Raw genomic sequence first — 8,021 nt, forward strand, 5'->3', positions numbered from 1 at the left:
GTGGTGCAGTGTGTGTGTGTGTGTTGCAGTGTGTGTGTGGGGGGTGTTGGGGGTAAAGGGGCCTCGCCACTTGTTTTTTCCATTTGTTTTTTTCTTGGCTGGTATATCTTAAAAGTAGAGCAGAAGAAGCCTACAACCACCTACACTGGGTGAGGGTGGATCTTTCTTAGTACACTGATTAAAATGAAGTCAGACATTTTTTTTTCCACTTAGCACAGTACCTTTAGATTAATCCAATATCATATGTGTCAATATTAATTTCTTTCATTAATTTTTATTGTGTGAGTTACCACATTTATTTTCTTTACTCTCTTGCTGAAGGAGATTTTTTAGTTATTTCTATTTTTGCTGAAAATGAATAGAACAAACTTTTTAGAATGCATGTGGTTATGAATGTTTGGACACATGCTATGGAGGTGCATTTTCACATAAACATGTGAAGGGTAGGAGACAGCATTCAATGTCACCCCCCCCTTCTGTCCTCACCTTAAATTTTGAGACAGGCCAGGCACTAATGGCACATGCCTTTAATCCCAGCACTTGGGAGGCAGAGTCAGGTGGATTTCATAGTTCAAGGCCAGCCTGGTCTACAGAGTGAGTTCCAGAACAGCCAGGGCTACACAGAGAAACCCTGTCTCGAAAAAGAAAGGAAGAAAGAAAGAAAGAAAGAAAGAAAGAAAGAAAGGAAGGAAGGAAGAAAGAAAGAAAGAAAGAAAGAAAGAAAGAAAGAGAATCTCCTTGAACCTGAACCTCACTGATAGACTGGAGTGGCTGGTCTGAGACACCCCCTCCCCCATCTTCCTGTCTCCCTGCTCCCCAGAGTTGGGCTTATAGGCTGCACTCAGCTTTTACCCGGGTGCTAGAGAGACAAGCTCAGGTCCTGATGCTTGTGCAGCAAGCAGGTTACCTACTGAGCCTTCTCCTTACAATTAAAATGAAGCATGGTCTAGTGGAGGAGAAAGTTTATTATAGATTGTGGGAGAGCATAGGCAGAGGCAGGGACATCTGAGAGAGCCCAGAGTAGATAAGATCCTGAGGCAGGCTTTGAGAGGAGAGGGAGAAGGGAAGAGAGAGGGGAGAAAGGGGAACCAGGTGCAGTAGCCAGGAGGCCCAAAGGCACAAAGAGTTGTTGTAGAGAATTTTAATCCCAACCTGGGGTTTCTACCCTGCCTTTAACCATTTAGTTCCTGAATAAAAGACACACAACTTTTTTATTTACAATAAGCATTTAGCATTACAATACATAGCAACAGAGCAAATCTCAACAGAGGTAACCAGAATGGTTAGATTTTATAGGGATAAGTAGCTCAGAACCTTGGGCTGAAGAGTACAGGGTAAAGGGTAGGGTATGCAAGCCAGGAGGACCTTGTAACATGCAGGGGCTTGCTCTTGTTCTTCCCTAGGGAGTTGGTTGTAGTTCAGTAGGAAGAGCACCCCTAGCATAGAAGGTCTAGAAATGTCCCTTATAGTTCTCATTTGCTGAGCCCGTTTATTATGAATGTCTATTACATTTGGTCAGATGATTTTTTTTACATCCACTTATTTGATCATGTGGTTTCCTCTACCTATTCCTTTTGTCTTGGCTTGGTGTGTCACATGATGATGGTGATGATAATGACGATGAAGATGACTGATGTGTTTATAAAAAGATAAAGAGCAGGGGGATATGTTCTATAGAGGTGTGGTGAGAAGGGGGAAGGGAGGTGCCTCATCGGGCCCCTGCTAAGGTATCCCTCCCCCCGGGGGACCAGCCACACGACAGTATGGTATAGAATAGAGTTTTGTCAGGGCATGGGGAGGGGAACCAAGAGGGTAGTTAAGACAGAGAAAGGCAGAGAGAGAGAGAGAGGGAGAGAGAGAGAGAGAGAGAGAGAGAGAGAGAGAGAGAGAGAGAGAGAGAGCAGCCATGAGCATGTGGAGAGAGAGGAGGGAAGTGACAAGAGGACAGAGCAAGAGCAAATGAGCAGAGGTGGCAAGCAACCCCTTTTATAATGAGTCAGGCATACCTGGCTGTTGCTAGGTAACTGTGGGGCAGAGCATACCTGACTGTTGCCAGGTAACTGTGACTTGAAGCTTAGACAGAATGCTAACAATGATGATGATGATGATGATGATGATGATGATGATGATGATGATGATGATGATGATGATTTTGAAACAAGGTCTCACACTGTCCCTGGAACTTAGTATGTAGATCAGGCTAGCCTCTGCTTCCTGAGTGCTGGGATTAAAGGCATATATATACTATGATGCCTGGACTAAATACATTGATTTTAAAATATTGAGTCATTGTTGAATTTTGGGATAAATCTAACACAATCATCCAGGCAGTGGTGGTGCACACCTTGAATCCCAGTACTTGAGAGTTTGAGACAGGCAGATCTATAATTCAAGGCCAGCCTGGTCTACAAAGTGAGTTCCAGGACAGCCAGAACTACACAGAGAAACCCTCTCTCAAACAAAACAAAACAAAACAAAACCTGTACAGTTATAGTGAGATGCTATGTATGCACATGTGTGCAAATATCATGCACACAAACACATCACTGGGTGTGAGCTGCTATTATTATTATTATCATCATCATCATCATTATTTTGAGACAGGGTCTTAGTATAGGTCTGATTGTGTTGGAACTCACTGTGTAGATCAGGTTGGCTTCTAACTTATAGAGATTTACCTGCCTCTGCCTCTCAAGTACTGGAATCAAAGGCCTGTGCCATCACACCTGATTTTGTTCATATTTTTTTAAAAAAAGATTTTTTTAAACAAAATTTTTACGTGATATATCAAGTGCGTGCCTGGTGCCCGAAGAGGCCATAAGGGGGCATCTAATCTCCTAAAACTGGAATTACAGATGGTTGAGGCACTAGGAGTCAAATCCAGGTCCTCTGGAGGAGCAGCCAGTGCTCTTTATGCCAGGTCATCTCTCCAGACCTGTCATTTGTATCTTCATGGCAATTGGCCAGGTTTTGTATGTTGACTTAGTTTTAAGGTTCAGTTAAAAGCCTTTTAAAGTCTGTGAGTTGGGGCTAGAGAACTGACTCAGAGAAAAAGAACATTTGCCCTTTCAGAGGACCGAGTTCTGTTCCCAGGACACACATGGTGGCTCTTAAACATCTTTAACTCCAGTATCCAACTCCCTAGTCTAGCACCTGGCGCAAATGTGGTGCAGACATACATACAGATAAAACAGGCATGCATGTAAACCAAAAATAAACCTTTAAGCCAAGTCTGAAGTGAGGTCCTTTCCCTCCTGAACTGAGCAACTGTGTCGCTGCTGTGACAGGGTAAGTCAGGGAGGAAAGTCTCTACAGGCCTCACAGTTTGAGAGTCCAAATGGTGGGGGAGGCACGGGAGGCAGCGGGAGTGTGAGCAGCTGGTCACAGCGCATCTGCAGAGAGATCAATGCCGGTGTTCAGCTCACTTTCAACTTTTTGTTCAGCCTGGGACCCCAACCCATAGAAATGTACCATCCACAGTTAAGGTGGGTCCCAGCTCACTCAACCCGATCTAGAGCGTCCCTCACGAGCACGCTCAGAGGCTTGTCTCCTGAGTGATTCCAGATCTCATCAAGCTGACAATGGATATTCACACCGTAGTAGCTTCCATCATTCTACCAAGAAAGTATTAATGTTTTTAATTTGGGCAGGTAATCCAGAGAGTGAGCTCTATGCCACAAATATCAACCCCTGGGTCCCAAGTTAGTAATGTTGACCACTTTGGCAGTGATATTTCATATTGGTCCCACACTGTACCCTCTAGTAGTCAGTTAGGGACCTAAAGACAGGGCTACTTAGTAGCTCAGTTCACAAACCCTGTAGCATGTTTGGGATGAACTCAGGGGTTCACACACAACCTCCTGGGTGTCTGTCTTCATCTCCATCTCTGATCATCCCTATACTTTCTCATCACACTGAAAACACCTACAAAGTCTTTCAGAAAGCATGAGGGAGCTCTCTTAGGATCCTGAGAAGCAATTGGTGGCAGGTAGATAGGGTGAAGATGTCTGAACTCAAGAGACCCATAAAAAAAATGGTGGGGAATTTACTATTTTCCTCTTTAGTATTACCCAGCTTGGACTCAGAGGCATCAGGGTGCAGACAGGCAGAGTTACAGAAGTCTGCTTTCTAACTTGTGGGAGGACAGACAGACAGACAGACATGTGCATGCATGAGAGAGAGAAGGGGGAAGGCGGAGAGGAAGAGGGAGAGGGAAGCAGGCAAAACTTGTGGAGATGTAGTAAGCCTATCTTCCCCTGTCTTACATGTCTTCTCCTGCCCTAGCCTGCATGCAGTTGGGTGGTTCCTTGGGATTGGTGGTAACCCCAGGTAAGTGGAGACTTGGACCTGAGGAGGGCTTCTAGTCTGTAACCAGTGTGTCTCCAGCTTTGTTTCTAAGGTCGTGAAGAGACTCCTCGCTGCCTTTCCTCTGCCTCCCTTTGCTCCCTGATGCTGATCCAGGGTTGGGAAAGAACCCTGAACACTGAAGCAGAGACCGCCCAAAGCTGCTGTAGGGTGGGTTATGTCCACTCCGAATGTGACACCACCCCATTCACAGAGTTACAGGCAGGGGGCGTGTGTGTGTTTCTGCTGGACTCAGAGCCCCGTGTTCAGATACTAGCTCTCACATGTCTACAGTGCCAGTAAATCTTCCTCATTCCTCTCTAGGAGGGGGTCACCCTTGAGCAGGGTCAAATACGGTAGCCTTCTGGTGGCCTTTAGAGACCTGCTCTTACTGGTATGGGTGTGACATCAAAAGAACCTGGGTAGATAGATGTGAGACTGGACCATTGAGGGTCAGGTGACTTTCTCTCTTTTCTCTCTCCCCATAGACTGTTCAGAGTTGCCTATAGAGGGCGCTCTCTTCTCTTGACTGGCGAATGCCACTGAAATCCTGAAGACCTGCTAAGAGCCACTGCCGTGCAACCAACTACCACCATGTGTGGCCTTCCTAAAATATTAACACTTATGTTCTCTGGCCTCAACCACATTTTTTGTGGGTTGGAGAGCTCAGATGCAGAGCCCACATTTGGACTTCGTAGCAGCAAGCTGAAAGAGGGAAGAGTCCAGAAAGCTTCACCCACATACTGCACAAAGACCTTTGAGAAGATGACAAAATGACTCATTTCCAGGCACAAAGGGGACATTTCCTAGCATCCCAATCATTTTAATACTAATTACTTGGCTATGTATTTATTTAGTACCAAAGTGGGATGGGATTTGCTTAATATGTTAGAACTGATTTTATGTTTCTGGGGTTCAGAGAAATCTATGAATTCACTAACAGTAAGCTTTTCCCGTGTGTAGTTCTAAGGGAGACAACATTTCACTTCATTATCTTAGGATCTATGTAAAAACAAAAGACATTAAAATAATCAGAAAGTTCTTTTAAAATATTTTTATAGGACCCACAGTAAGAAAAAGAAAAAATATATTTATATTTATATCAACACTGATAGGTAAATGATTAGCTTACATTAGCCAACTAGAGATAGTGTTTTTTTTACTGTTCACTATCTACAGTAACTTGAAGTAGACTAACCTCTTTACCAAAGAGAATTTGTATATAAACTTCTATTTTCAAGATTTTGATCTTAAAAAATTTATACATTGATTTAAAATACAGCAGAAACTAGTAACATATCATAGCTTTTAGGAAAACCAGTGTTGCCACCTTAATGAATTTGTACTCAAACAATGTATGAAAACAAAGGGGAAAGTGAATTATGCATAAGGTGATTCATGACTCTTTCTAATAACACAGCATGGGGAGAATGTAAATATCCACAGGTAATGTTTACATTAAAAATATGTATGCTGTGCTTATAAAATGAAGTACTCTGAAAACAGAGGGTAAGAAGCTTTCTGAGCATGGAACCATTGCTCTCTTTTAACTTCACTGGAATTTCTGCACAATGGTTACAAATTTGAGAATCAGGTGATACTTTCAACTACGGTTGTGTGGTTTAAAAGTTCTATATTGAAATAATTATTCACAGTGGTCGCTGAGATAGAGAAGCTCCTTGGTGCCCTATACTTAGTTTCCTCAGTGGTAAGAGCTCTTATAAACATGGCATAGAACCCAAACACTAGCATTGGTGCCAGGGTGGTTTGAATAAGTGTGGCTCATATAGGCTTACTTCTTACTTGAATGATTAGTCATCAGGGAGTGGCACTACTCGAGAAGGATTGAAGGGGTGTGGCCTTGTAAGTGTGTCACTGAGGTTGGGTTTTGAGATTTTAAAAGCTCAAGCCAGGCCCTGCATCTCTCTTTTCCTGCTGCCTGTGGATCTGGATGTCAAACTCTCTGCTTACTTATCCAACACCATGTCTGCCTGCATGCTGCCATGCTCCTAGCCCTGATGATAATGGATTAACTCAGCTGAAACTGTAAGCCAGCCCCCAATTTAAATGCTTTTCTTTATAAGAGTTGCTGTGGCCATGGTGTCTCTTCACAGTAATAGAAGAGTGAGCAAGACAGGCACCAGGTGTGTTTTGTGCTATTGTGTTGCATCTGTGGACCTGGAATTGGCTAACTACCACCACAAAGAAGACACAGAAAAGTAGATCCTGTGAGACAGCAAAGTGGGAAAGGCACTTGTTACACAAGACTGATAATGTGAGTTCAGTCTCTAGAACCCATGTGTGGGCAGAGAGAACTGACCCCCACAGATTGTCCTCTCCGTTACAGGAGCACACGTGTGCACACACCCACACCACAAAATAAAGTGTAGAAAGAAGAAGAGGGAGAGGGAGGGGGAGGGGATGGGGGAGAGGAGGAGGAAGAGGAGAAACGGAAGTATTCAGTCAGCACAGACATCTCCTTTATGCTGTCCCAGCATAGTAATTCTCATCTTTCCTCTGCTTTTCTTGACCTTGGAAAATGTCAATCAGTTATCTAACTCCATCAGTTTGTTATTTTGAGAATATTATGTAAGTGCACATTGTATGTGGCTGGCTTTTCCCATGGAGAACAATGTGGTTGGCTTTTATGACATCAGTTTGTTTCTTCTCTTTGTTGGATGCTACATACTCCCCGCTGTGGATATACTTCGGTTTAATCATTTACCTGCTGTAGAATTCTTGGGTTGTTGGCAGTTTAAAGCTAGTACCAAAAAAGCTGCTACAAACAGTCCTGTACAGGTTTCTGTGTGAACATAAGTCTCTGTTTCTCTGGGATAAATGCCCAAGTACACTCGCCAGGCTGTAGGATGAGTGTGCGCTTGGTTGTTTGAGAAACTGCCAAGTTTTGTTCCAGAGTCTGTACCATTTTCATTCCCAGCCACAGTTTTCTTTTTATACAAAATGTTATTGACTACTGTGAGCAGTGGCACTAGGCCAGAGGCACATGAGGAACTGAGACACTTCTACTTTGTTAAGAAACTCAGTTTGATGTATCTTAGCAAAGAAGAGAAAGAGGGGAAAAGGAAGGGGAACTCTTTGCTTGCCTGTAAGGTCTCGTGCTTTGCTCTTGGCTTCGGAAAATGGTCATCTCCTCACCATCATGCTAAGCTTCTAGTGCATAGTCCAGACGAACACTCTCGGTCACCTGGCTGTTTCCTTGACCTCTGACCCAGGCTTGAGGTCTCTCCCAAGGTGCCCTTTGAAGCTGAGGCTAATTTGGGAATGTTATGCCCCAAATTCCCAGGAATAAAACCGTATAGGGATCTTAGTCACTTCAGAACCAGCCCATACAGAGAACTATTCCTGTGAATCCTACTCCTCACCCCCCAACTCTTGGTCTCACATTCAAATGGTCTTTGAATTCTGGTCAGCCATTCTCCTGTGTAACACCAGGCTTTTCTGTTTAGAGCACAAGCCTGAGGCCAGAGCACTTACCTGTGTTAGGAGTCTGGACTCCAGGTCTTTTTTGTTGTTGTTTTAAGTTTTCTTTTTTTTTTTTTTTTTTTTTTTTTTGGTTTTTCGAGACAGGTTTTCCCTATGTCCTGGAACTCACTCTGTAGACCAGGCTGGCCTCGAACTCAGAAATCCACCTGCCTCTGCCTCCCAAGTGCTGGGAT

The 8,021-nt window shown here is 43.8% G+C and overlaps 1 long non-coding RNA gene across 1 annotated transcript in view; it reads left to right on the forward strand.

Annotated features, from left to right (window-relative positions):
* LOC116072776 overlaps positions 1-5,178 on the forward strand; it is a 20,757-nt gene extending 15,579 nt beyond the window's left edge. The window contains exon 2 of the long non-coding RNA XR_004111550.1: positions 4,833-5,178. This is a non-coding gene — a long non-coding RNA (uncharacterized LOC116072776). The remainder of the gene's footprint in view (positions 1-4,832) is intronic.
* The last annotated feature ends 2,843 nt before the right edge of the window (positions 5,179-8,021 follow it).

Source organism: Mastomys coucha, unplaced genomic scaffold, assembly GCF_008632895.1.
Source record: "Mastomys coucha isolate ucsf_1 unplaced genomic scaffold, UCSF_Mcou_1 pScaffold10, whole genome shotgun sequence".
NCBI classification, from domain to species: domain Eukaryota; kingdom Metazoa; phylum Chordata; class Mammalia; order Rodentia; family Muridae; genus Mastomys; species Mastomys coucha.